The 12,542-nt window shown below is 46.6% G+C and overlaps 1 pseudogene; it reads left to right on the top strand.

The window, feature by feature from the left end:
• Positions 1–2,635: 2,635 nt before the first annotated feature.
• LOC127920045 (TGF-beta receptor type-2-like) overlaps positions 2,636–12,542 on the top strand; it is a 53,220-nt pseudogene continuing 43,313 nt past the window's right edge.

Genomic DNA, 12,542 nt, shown 5'->3' with positions numbered 1-12,542 from the left:
ATAACCTGGAGGATGGAGCTTGGATCAGATAGCGCACGCACACGCACACACACACACACACACACACACACACACACACACACACACACACACACACACACACACACACACACACACACACACACACACACACACACACACACACACACACACACACACACACACAGCAGTCATTTGATGTCAGAACTCAGACTAGATAGACTCTGTGGTCTGCTGCCCTCAATACTAAATGCTCTGTAGAGATTCCTGTGTCTGTCGATGTACAGATATGATACAGACTGACTGACTGTTCTCTATGTCTGTTGATATACAGATATGATACAGACTGACTGACTGTTCTCTGTGTCTGTTGATGTACAGATATGATACAGACTGACTGACTGTTCTCTGTGTCTGTTGATGTACAGATATGATACAGACTGACTGACTGTTCTCTGTGTCTGTCGATGTACAGATATGATACAGACTGACTGACTGTTCTCTGTGTCTGTTGATGTACAGACTGACTGACTGTTCTCTGTGTCTGTTGATGTACGAATGCCAATACGAACTGACGGCTTTGTTCTCTGTGTGTCTGTTATTATACAAATATATTACAGGCGACAGCTGTTCTCTGTGTCTGTTGATGTACAGATATGATACAGGCTGACTGACTTTCTCTGTGTCTGTTGATGGCAGGTAGCAGTACAGACGGCCCAGCTGTTCTCTGTGTGTGATGTACAGGCGGCCCGGCTGTTCTCTGTGTCTGTCGATGGCACGGGTATGATACGGAACTTGACTGACTGTTCTCTGTGTCTGTTGATATACAGGCAGCTGGCTATTCTCTGTGTCTTATTTGATGACACGGAGTATGATACAGGCGGCTGACTGTTCTCTGTGTCTGTTATTATACAGGCAGCCCCAGCTGCTCTGTGTCTGTTGATGTACAGGCCCAGCTGTTCTCTGTGTCTGTTGATATACGAATAGCAATGCGAACTGACTGACTGTTCTCTGTGTCTGTCGATGTACAGATATGATACAGACTGACGCTGTTCTGTGTCTGTTGATATAGATATGATACAGACTGACTGACTGTTCTCTGTGTCTGTCGATGTACAGATATGATACGGACTGACTGGACTGTTCTCTGTGTTAGTGACTTTTACTATGTCTTTACTGGTGCTGAGTGAAGGGGTCTGTGTCTGTTGAAACAAGGCTGACAGTCTCTGTTCTGTGGCTTCAGTTAGCGTGCAGTCAGTCAGTCAGTCAGTCAGTCAGGAACTCACAGTCAGTCAGTCAGTCAGGACTTTTCTAGTCAGTACTGTGCTGAGTGAACTCCTTTACCAGGTCAGTCAAGGCTCACAGTCAGTTCTGTCAGTCAGAACTGCAGTCAGTCAGTCAGTCAGGAACTCACAGTCAGTCAGTCAGGAACTCACAGTCAGTCAGTCAGGAACTCACAGTCAGTCAGTCAGGGAACTCACAGTCAGTCAGTCAGGAACTCACAGTCAGTCAGTCAGGAACTCACAGTCCGTCAGTCAGTCAAGAACTCACAGTCAGTCAGTCTCAGTCAGTCAGTCAGGAACTCACAGTCAGTCAGTCAAGAACTCACAGTCAGTCAGTCAGGAACTCACAGTCAGCCAGTCAGGAACTCACAGTCAGTCAGTCAGTCAGGAACACACAGTCAGTCAGTCAGTCAGAACACTCACAGTCAGTCAGTCAGGAACACACAGTCAGTCAGTCAGTCAGGAACACACAGTCAGTCAGTCAGTCAGGAACACACAGTCAGTCAGTCAGTCAGGAACTCACAGTCAGTCAGTCAGGAACTCACAGTCAGTCAGTCAGGAACTCACACAGTCAGTCAGTCAGTCAGTCAGTCAGGAACTCACAGTCAGTCAGTCAGGAACACACAGTCAGTCAGTCAGGGAACTCAGTCAGTCAGTCAGAACTCACAGTCAGTCAGTCAGTCAGTCCAGGAACTCACAGTCAGTCAGTCAGGAACACACAGTCAGTCAGAGGAAACACACAGTCAGTCAGTCAGTCAGAACTCACAGTCAGTCAGTCAGAACAGTCAGTCAGTCAGTCAGGAACTCAGTCAGTCAGTCAGGAACACACAGTCAGTCAGACAGGAACACACAGTCAGTCAGTCAGTCAGGAACACACAGTCAGTAGACCAGGAACTCACAGTCAAAGTCAGGCCACAGTCAGTCAGTCAGGAACTCACAGAGTCAGATAGAGATCAGTCCAGTCAGTCAGTCATGCTGAACAGACCGTCAGTGGATACTGTTTACACAGTGAGTGTTGTTTCAGGAAAAGCAGAGTTCCATCAACAGGAATCAGGAGACTAAGAGCAGAATAGAGGATCACTAACATATTGAAAGACATGAACTGGAGTTGAATATGATCAGGAACACACATATTCGAATATGATTGATGACTCAAATATTGAATATGATTGTGATGACTAACATATTGAATATGTCAGGAACTAACACTATTGAGTATCCATTGAACTAACATATCATTGATTGGATGACTAACATATTGAATATGATTGATGACTGACTAACATATTGAATATGATTGGATGACTAACATATTGAATATTGATTGGGATGACTAACATATTGAATTTGACTGGCTGTGAACTCCAGACGGGATGTTCCAGCCGTCCTTCAGTCTCAACAAGTTGTGTAAGTTCTGTGACGTGAGTCTTCATCCTGCAACGGAACAGGAAGCTGCCTCTCCAACTGCTCCATCACCTCCATCTGTCGTCTGGAGCAGGAAGTCTGCATCGCCATCTGGTAGGATTACGGTGGAGAGGGGGGTCTGGGTCTGTCTGCATCTGGTAGGATTACGGCGGAGGGGTCTGGGTCTGTCTGCATCTGGTAGGATTATGGCGGAGGGGGGGTCTGTGTCAGTCTCCATCTGGTAGGGATTACGGTGGAGAGGGGTCTGTGTCGGTCTCCATCTGGTGATTACGGTGGAGAGGGGGGTCTGGGTCAGTCTCCATCTGGTAGGATTACGGTGGAGAGGGGGGGTCTGGGTCAGTCTGCATCTGGTAGGATTACGGTGGAGGGGGGTATGTGTCAGTTCCATCTGGTGACTAACATAGGAGGGGGTCTGTCAGTCTCCATCTGGTAGGATTATGGTGGAGACTGTCTGTGTCAGTCTCCATCTGGTAGGATTACGGTGGAGAGGGGGGGTCTGTGTCAGTCTCCATCTGGTAGGGTTACGGTGGAGGGGGGGTCTGGGTCAGTCTCCATCTGTAGGGTTATAGGAAGGGGTCTCCAGTCCATCACCTCCATCTGTAGTCGGTGGAGAGGGGGGTCTGGGTCAGTCTGCATCTGGTAGGATTACGGTGGAGGAGGGGGCTGGGTCAGTCTGCATCTGGTAGGATTATAGTGGAGGGGGGCTGGGTCAGTCTCCATCTGGTAGGATTACGGGGAGGAGGGGGGTCTGGGTCAGTCTCCATCTGGTAGGTTATAGTGGAGGGGGGTCTGGTCTGTCTCCATCTGGTAGGATTACAGTGGAGAGGGGGAGGTCTGTGTCAGTCTCCATCTGGTAGGATTACAGTGGAGAGGGGGGGTCTGGGTCAGTCTGCATCTGGTAGGATTACGGTGGGGAGGGGGGGGCTGGGTCAGTCTGCATCTGGTAGGATTACGGTGGGGAGGGGGGGTCTGGGTCAGTCTGCATCTGGTAGGATTACGGTGGAGAGGGGGGTCTGGGTCAGTCTGCATCTGGTAGGATTACAGTGGAGAGGGGGGGTCTGGGTCAGTCTGCATCTGGTAGGATTATGGTGGAGAGGGGGGGTGGGTCAGTCTGCCATCTGGTAGGATTACAGTGGAGGGGGGGTGTCAGTCTGCATCTGGTAGGATTACGGTGGGGAGGGGGGGTCTGGGTCAGTCTGCATCTGGTAGGATTATGGTGGGAGGGGGGTCTGGTGTCAGTCTGCATCTGGTAGGATTATGGTGGAGAGGGGGGTCTGGGTCAGTCTCCATCTGGTAGGATTACGGTGGAGAGGGGGGTCAGTCTCCATCTGGTAGGGTTACGGGGGAGTGGGGGGTCTGGGTCAGTCTCCATCTGGTAGGGATTACAGTGGAGGGGGGGTTCAGTCAGTCTCCATCTGGTAGGATTACGTGGAGAGGGGTCTGTGTCGAGTCTCCATCTGGTAGGATTACGGTGGAGGGGGGTCAGGTCAGTCTGCATCTGGTAGGATTACAGTGGAGGGGGGTCTGGGTCTGCCCCATCTGGTAGGGTTACAGTGGGAGGGGGTCTGGGTCAGTCTCCATCTGGGTAGGATTACGGTGGAGGGGGTCTGTGTCAGTCTCCATCTGGTAGGATTACGGTGGAGAGGGGGGAGGTCTGTGTCAGTCTCCATCTGGTAGGATTACGGTGGAGGGGGGGGTCTGTGTCAGTCTCCATCTGGTAGGATTACGGGAGAGGGGAGGTCTGGGTCAGTCTCCATCTGGTAGGATTATGGTGGAGAGGGGGGGGTCTGGGTCAGTCTGCATCTGGTAGGATTATGGTGGAGAGGGGGGGTCTGGAGTCAGTCTCCATCTGGTAGGATTATGGTGGAGAGGGGTCTGGGTCAGTCTCCATCTGGTAGGGTTATAGTGGGATAGGGGGGTCTGGGTCAGTCTCCAACTCTGTCTGTGTCTGTCTCTCTGTCTGTGTGTCTTACGATCTCTGTCTGTGTGTGTCTGTCTCTCTGTCTGTCTGACTCTCTCTCGCTCTCTCTCTCTCTCCATTCTCTCCAGGAGGAAGAATGACAGTAACTACAGCATCGAGACTCTGTGTCATGACCCTCCAAGCCTCTGTCTGGGCGTCGAGCTGGATGACTACAACAGCCCTACGTGTTCCATGAAAGAGAAGAAGAGCTTTGGAGGACCGTTGTTCATCTGCTCCTGTACTGAGGAGGAGTGTAACGATAACCTGGCCTTTCGCTCCCGGTGAGTACCTTCACGCCTACTGTATCAGTCAATTCATCTAATAATTCTTTATTCTGTTAGTGAGTACCTTAAGTATACCTACTAATAGCCAGTCAATTCATCTAATACCCTTTATTCTGTTAGTGAGTACCTTACATACCTACTGTATCTGCCGCAATTCATCTAATACCCTTATTCTGTTAGTGAGTACCTATACTGTACCTGTATCAGTCAATTCATCTAATACCCGTATTCTGTTAGTATACCTTGTACTGCAATCTACTGTATCCTTACTAATACCTATTCTGTTAGTGAGTACCTTACATACCTACTGATCAATTCATCTAAATAATTCTTCTATTCTGTTAGTGAGTACCTTACATACCTACTGTATCTGTCAATTCATCTAATAATCTTATTCTGTTAGTGGAGTACTCTTCTCCTACTGTATCAAATAATTCATCTAATACCCTTATTCTGTTAGTGAGTACCTTACATACCTACTGTATCTGTCAATTCATCTAATACCCTTATTCTGTTAGTGAGTACCTTCTCATACCTACTGTATCTGTCAATTCATCTAATACCTATTCTAGTTAGGGTGAGTACCTTACATACTGTACCTACTGTATCAGTCAATTCATCTAATACCCTTATTCTGTTAGTGAGTACCATACCTACTGTATCAGTCAATTCATCTAATACCCTTATTCTGTTAGTGAGTACCTTATATACCTACTGTATCTGTCAATTCATCTATTACCCGTATTCTGTTAGCAGTACCTTACATACCTACTGTATCAGTCAATTCATCTAATACCCTTATTCTGGCAAAGTACACATACCTACTGTAATTAGTCAATTCATCTAATACCCGTATTCTGTTAGTGAGTACCTTACATACTGTACCTACTGTATCAGTCAATTCATCTAATACCCTTATTCTGTTAGTGAGTACCTTACATACCAGTCAATATCTGTATCAGTTAGTGAGTACAACCTACTCATCTAATACCATTATTCTGTTAGTGAGTACCTTACATACTGTACCCTACTGTATCAGTCAATTCATCTAAGAGACCTATCTCCTCCAGCCCTGTGAGAGGTAGAGGTGAGGTAGACAGTGTAGAATAGTGTGAGACCCATCTCCTCCAGCCCTGTGAGAGGTAGAGGTGGTAGACAGTGTAGAATAGTGTCGGCCTATCTCCTCCAGCCCTGTGAGAGGTAGAGGTAGACAGTGTAGAATAGTGTCAAACCCTATCTCCTCCAGCCTCCCAGAGAGGTAGAGGTAGACAGTGTAGAATAGTGTCGGCCCTATCTCCTCCAGCCCTAGGCGTAGAGGTAGAGGTAGACAGTGTAGAATAGTGTGAGCCCTATCTCCAGCCCCAGGAGACGTAGAGGCAGGAGGTGGAGACAGTGTAGAATGAGTGTGGGACCCTATCTCCTCCAGCCCTGTGAGAGGCAGAGGTAGAGGTCGATGGAGACAGTGTAGTGTGGTGTAGCGTGGGACCTGTGGGGCCTTGCAGGAGATCTCAAACATGTGGTTTCCTGTCTGTGCTTTACTCAAAGCAGAAACATCTCAGCCACATGCTACTGCACAGACTGTATAGAAAGATAGAGAGAGACAGGAGAGAGAAGGAGAGAGAGAGAGAGAGAGAGACAGGAGATGGGAGAGAGAATGAGAGGGGGGAGAGAGAGACAGGAGATGGGAGAGAAGAAGAGAGGAGAGAGAGAGACAGGAGATGGGAGAGAGAAGAAGAGAGAGAGAGAGGGAGACAGGGAGATGGGAGAGAGAAGAAGAGAGGGAGAGAGAGAGACAGGAGATGGGGAGAGAGAAGAAGAGGGGAGAGAGAGAGACAGGAGATGGGAGAGAGAAGAAGAGAGGGAGAGAGAGAGACAGGAGATGGGAGAGAGAAGAAGAGAGGGAGAGAGAGAGACAGGAGATGGGAGAGAAAAGAAGAGAGAGAGAGACAGGAGAGGAGGAAACCTGAGTCTACGCCCATTATGGTGAATCACTAAAACAATACAGAAATACCCCTAGGAAAAAAAAGGGAACAGCATGTCAGAAATCAGCTCAATGTAATTGAAGAATCCATAGACTCTAACCACTTCTGGGAAAATTGGAAAACACTAAAAACAAACAACAACACGAAATGAATTATCTATCCAAAATGGAGATGTGTGGATAAACCACTTCTCCAATCTGTTTGTCTCTATAACAAAGGCAAAAGAAAAACATATACATGATCAAATACACAGCGAAGAATCAACTATTAAAGACGACCAGAACCCACTGGACTTCAATTACCTTGAATGACTTACAGGACAAAATACAAACCTCAAACCCCAAAGGACTGTGGTGTTGATGGTATCCTCACTCGAAAACACATTCCAATTGGCTATATTTAAACTCTTTACCATCATCCTCAGCTCTGGCATCTTCCCCAATATTTGGAAACCAAGGACTGATCACCCCAATCCACAAAAGTGGAGACCTATTTGACCCCAATAATTACCGTGGCCGTCAACGAGAAGGGAAGTGTAGTCAACGAGAAAGGGAAGTGTGGTCAACGTGAGAAGGGAAGTGTAGTCAATGTAGAGAAGGAAGTGTCAGCGTCAAGCGTAGAGAAGAAGGAAGTGTAGTCAACGTGAAGAAGGGATATAGTCAACGTAGAAAGGGAAGTGTAGTCAACGTAGTCAACGAGAGGGAAGTGTAGTCAGCGTAGAGAAGGGAAGTATAGTCGACATAGGAAGTGTAGTTGACATAGGGAAGTGTAGTCAACGTAGAGAAGGGAAGTGTAGTCAACGTAGAGAAGGGAAGTGTAGTTGACGTGAGAGAATGGAAGTGTAGTTGACATAGAGAAGGGAAGTGTAGTCGATGTAGAGAAGGGAAAGAGTGTAGTCAACGTAGAAAAAGTGTAGTCAACATAGAAGGTAATTGTAGTCAACATAGAGAAGGAATTGTAGTCAACATAGAGAAGGGTGTAGTCAACATAGAGAAGGGAAGTGTAGTCAACGTGGAGAAGGGAAGTGTAGTCAATGTAGAGAAGTCAACATAGGAAGTGTAGTCAACATAGAGAAGGGAATTGTAGTCAACGTAGAGAAGGGAAGAGTGTCAACATAGAGAAGGGAAGTGTAGTCAGAACTAGAGAAGGGAATGTAGTCAACATGGAGAAGGGAAGTGTAGTCAACGAGAAGGGAATTGTAGTCAATGTAGAGAAGGGAAGTGTAGTCAACAAGAGAAGGGAAGTGTAGTCGATGTGAGGAAGGGAAGTGTAGTCAACAAAGAGAAGGGAAGTGTAGTCAACATAGAGAAGGGAAGTGTAGTCAACGTAGAGAAGGAAGTGTAGTCAACGTGGAGAAGGGAAGTGTAGTCAACAAAGTAGAAGGGAAGTGTAGTCAAGGGAGAAGGGAAGTGTAGTCAACGTAGAAGGGAAGTGTAGTCAACGAGAAGGGAAGTGTAGTCAACGAGAGAGGGAAGTGTAGTCAACGTAGAGAAGGGAAGTGTAGTCAACGAGAGAAGGAAGTGTAGTCAACGAGAGAAGGGAAGTGTAGTCAACGAGAGAAGGAAGTGTAGTCAACAAAGAGAAGGGAAGTGTAGTCAACGTGAGAAGGGAAGTGTAGTCAACGAGAAGGGGAAGTGTAGTCAACAAGAGAAGGAAAGTGTAGTCAACAAAGAGAAGGGAAGTGTAGTCAACGAGAAGGGAAGTGTAGTCAACGAGAGAAGGGAAGTGTAGTCAACGTGAGAGAAGGGAAGCGTAGTCAACAAAGAGAAGGGAAGTGTAGTCAACGTGAGAGAAGGGAAGTGTAGTCAATGTGGAGAAGGGAAGTGTAGTCAACGTAGAGAAGGGAAGTGTAGTCAACGAGAAGGGAAGTGTAGTCAACGTGAGAGAAGGGAAGCGTAGTCAACGAAGGAAGTGTAGAGAAGGGAAGCGTAGTCAACGGGAGAAGGGAAGTGTAGTCAACGTGAGAGAAGGGAAGTGTAGTCAACGTGAGAAGGGAAGTGTAGTCAACGTAGAGAAGGAAAGTGTAGTCAACAAAGAGAAGGGAAGTGTAGTCAACGAGAGAGAAGGGAACGCCGAAGGGAACGAGAGAAGGGAAGTGTAGTCAACGAGAAAGGGAAGTGTAGTCAACGAGAGAAGGGAAGTGTAGTCAACGAGAGAAGGGAAGTGTGTAGTCAACGAGAGAAGGGAAGTGTAGTCAACGTAGAGAGAAGGGAAGTGTAGTCAACGTAGAGAAGGGAAGTGTAGTCAACGTAGAGAAGGGAAGTGTAGTCAACGAGAGAGGGAAGTGTAGTCAACGAGAGAAAGGAAGTGTAGTCAACGAGAGAAGGGAAGTGTAGTCAACGAGAAGAGAAGGGAAGGGAAGTAGTCAACGAGAGAAGGGAAGTGTAGTCAACGAGAGAAGGGAAGTGTAGTCAACGTAGAGAAGGGAAGTGTAGTCAACGAGAAGGGAAGTGTAGAGAAGGGAAGCGTAGTCAACGAGAGAAGGGAAGTGTAGTCAACGTAGAGAAGGGAAGTGTAGTCAACGTAGAGAAGGGAAGTGTAGTCAACGTAGAGAAGGGAAGTGTAGTCAACGTAGAGAAGGGAAGTGTAGTCAACATAGAGAAGGGAAGTGTAGTCAACGTAGAGAAGGGAAGTGTAGTCAACGTAGAGAAGGGAAGCCACACAAACAAGTTTATAATAATGTGTTTTTTTGTGGGGGTTTTGTGGGCAGCTGTCAAAATTACTTTCACTCTCTAAAAGTCGCCTGTAATTCAACGTGATTTAGCGATAAGGATATAATTCATTAATTCATGTCAATTCACGGTGTGTTGAAAAGATCTGTCTGTGTTAACCGCTGTTCAAGGTCTCTGAGCTTGTTTTTCCATCCCTGGGTTATTTTAACAACCCCTGATTATGAATAATATCCTCCTCATCAGCTGTCCCAATGCATTCTGGTCATTGGCTATTGTATTGTAATAGAAGAAGAAGAAGAAGTAGAAGAAGGGAAAATATGCCTTGTGCCTTTATTCCAGTCAGTCGGTCGCTCTGTGAGATTTTACAGTTCCTTATACTGTGGAATCTTGGCCTGCAGTCACACTGAACAGTTTTAAAGAGGAGTGACTCACGGGAACACAGAGAGAGAGAGAGAGAGGGAGGGAGTTAGAGGGCGGGGGTTAGAGGGCGGGGGAGGGAGAGAGAGAGAGAGATAGAGGGGGAGGTAGAGACAGTGAGTTGGGGAGGTAGAGAGAGCGGGAGACAGAGAGCGGGGAGGGAGAGAGTGGGAGAGAGTGGAGGGAGGTAGAGAGAAAGAGAGTGAGAGAGAGAAAAGGGTAGGTAAAGAAAAAAGAAAAGGAGAGAGAGAGAAAGATAGAAGAGGAGAGATATAGACTGAGAGAAAGAGAGAGAGGGAGGTAGAGAGAGAGAAAGAGAGAGGGGTAGAAAGAGAAAGAAAGGGAGAGAGAGAAAGAGAGGACAGAGGGAGAGATATAGACTGAGAGAAAGAGAGAGGGGGAGGTAGAGAGAGAGAAAGAGAGGGGGTAGGTAAAGAGAAAGAAAGGGGAGAGCGAGAAAGAGAGGACAGAGGGAGAGATATAGACTGAGAGAAAGAGAGAGGGGGGAGGTAGAGAGAGAGAAAGAGAGAGGGGGTAGGTAAAGAGAAAAAGAAAGGGGAGAGAGAAAAGAGAGGACAGAGGGAGAGATATAGACTGGGAGAAAGAGAGAGGGGGAGGTAGAGCGAGAGAAAGGAGAGAGAGAGGACAGAGTGAGAGATTTTGACTGGAGAGAAAGGGAGGTAGAGAGAAAGGGGAGAGAGGGTGAGAGGAGAGAGATAATGAAATAGAACATAGAGAGATATGAGATGTGATTAAAAAGTGGTTACCACATCAATAATGAGTGTGATAATCACATTAATATAGACCATGTTACCATGATCACCAGTCTGTTCCTGGGAAGGATTCCTTCTGCGTGACACCCCATAGAGCTCTAGTCAGTAGGGTTAGGATTATGGTTAGATTAGGTTAGGATTATGGTTAGGATTAGGGTTAGGATTAGGGTTAGGTGACATTTGGGACGCCCGTCCTCTCTGATCCCTATCTGAACACGCGATGCTCTGTGATAAAGGATTAGGGGTTAGGATTAAGGATTAGGCGATGCTCTGTGATAAAGATTAGGTTAGGATTAGGATTAGGGTGATGCTCTGTCATAAAGAGGATTAGGTTAGGATTAAGGATTAGGGCGATGCTCTGTGATAAAGATTAGGTTAGGGATTAGGATTAGGGTGATGCTCTGTCATAAAGAGGATTAGGGTTAGGATTAGGATTAGGGTGATGCTCTGTAATAAAGAGGATTAGGGTTAGGATTAGGGTGATGCTCTGTGATAAAGAGGGTTAGGGTTAGGATTAGGGGCGATGCCTGTGATAAAGAGGATTAGGATTAGGATTAGGGAGATGCTCTCCTATAAAGAGGATTAGGATTAAGGCGATGCTCTGTGATAAAGAGGATTAGGATTAGGCGACGCTCTCCGATAAAGAGGATTAGATTAAGGCGATGCTCTGTGATAAAGAGGATTGGGATTAGGATTAGGCGACGCTCTCCGATAAAGAGGATTAGGATTAAGGCGATGCTCTGTGATAAAGAGGATTAGGATTAGGATTAGGCGACGCTTCCGATAAAGAGGATTAGGATTAGGGCGATGCTCTGATAAAGAGGATTAGGATTAGGCGATGCTCTGTGATAAAGAGGATTAGGTTAGGATTAGGGCGATGCTCTGTGATAAAGAGGATTAGGTTAGGATTAGGGGCGATGCTCTGTGATAAAGAGGATTAGGTTAGGATTAAGGATTAGGGCGATGCTTTGATAAAGATTAGGTTAGGATTAGGATTAGGTGATGCTCTGTCATAAAGAGGATTAGGGTTAGGATTAGGATTAGGTGATGCTCTGTAATAAAGAGGATTAGGGTTAGGATTAGGCGATGCTCTGTAATAAAGAGGATTAGGGTTAGGATTAGGGTGATGCTCTGTGATAAAGAGGGTTAGGTTAGGATTAGGGCGATGCTCTGTGATAAAGAGGATTAGGATTAGGATTAGGAGATGCTCCATAAAGAGGATGAGGATTAAGGCTTAAAAGAGGGATTAGTGCTTCTACTAGGGCACGCTATCCGATAAAGCAGGATTACTAGTTTGCTCTGTGCTTCTACTGCCAGCTATACAGCATGATGCTGCACATCACTAGTTTGCTCTGTGCTTCTTCTGCCAGCTATACAGCATGATGCTGCACATCACTAGTTTGCTCTGTGCTTCTTCTGCCAGCTATACAGCATGATGCTGCACATCACTAGTTTGCTCTGTGCCTCTACTGCCAGCTATACAGCATGATGCTGCACTGCTCTGTGATAAAGAGGATTAGGATTAGGGCGACGCTCTCCGATAAAGAGGATTAGGATTAGGGCGATGCTCTGTGATAAAGAGGATTAGGATTAGGACAATGCTCTGTGATAAAGAGGATTAGGGTTAGGATTAGGGCGATGCTCTGTGATAAAGAGGATTAGGGTTAGGATTAGGGCGATGCTCTGTGATAAAGAGGATTAGGGTTAGGATTAGGCGATGCTCTGTGATAAAGAGGATTAGGGTTAGGATTAGGGTATTTAGGGGAG

The sequence above is a fragment of the Oncorhynchus keta genome, unplaced genomic scaffold (assembly GCF_023373465.1).
Source record: "Oncorhynchus keta strain PuntledgeMale-10-30-2019 unplaced genomic scaffold, Oket_V2 Un_contig_18191_pilon_pilon, whole genome shotgun sequence".
NCBI classification, from domain to species: domain Eukaryota; kingdom Metazoa; phylum Chordata; class Actinopteri; order Salmoniformes; family Salmonidae; genus Oncorhynchus; species Oncorhynchus keta.
The sequence above is the reverse complement of the archived record's forward strand: the minus strand, read 5'-3'. Positions and strand labels throughout refer to the sequence as shown.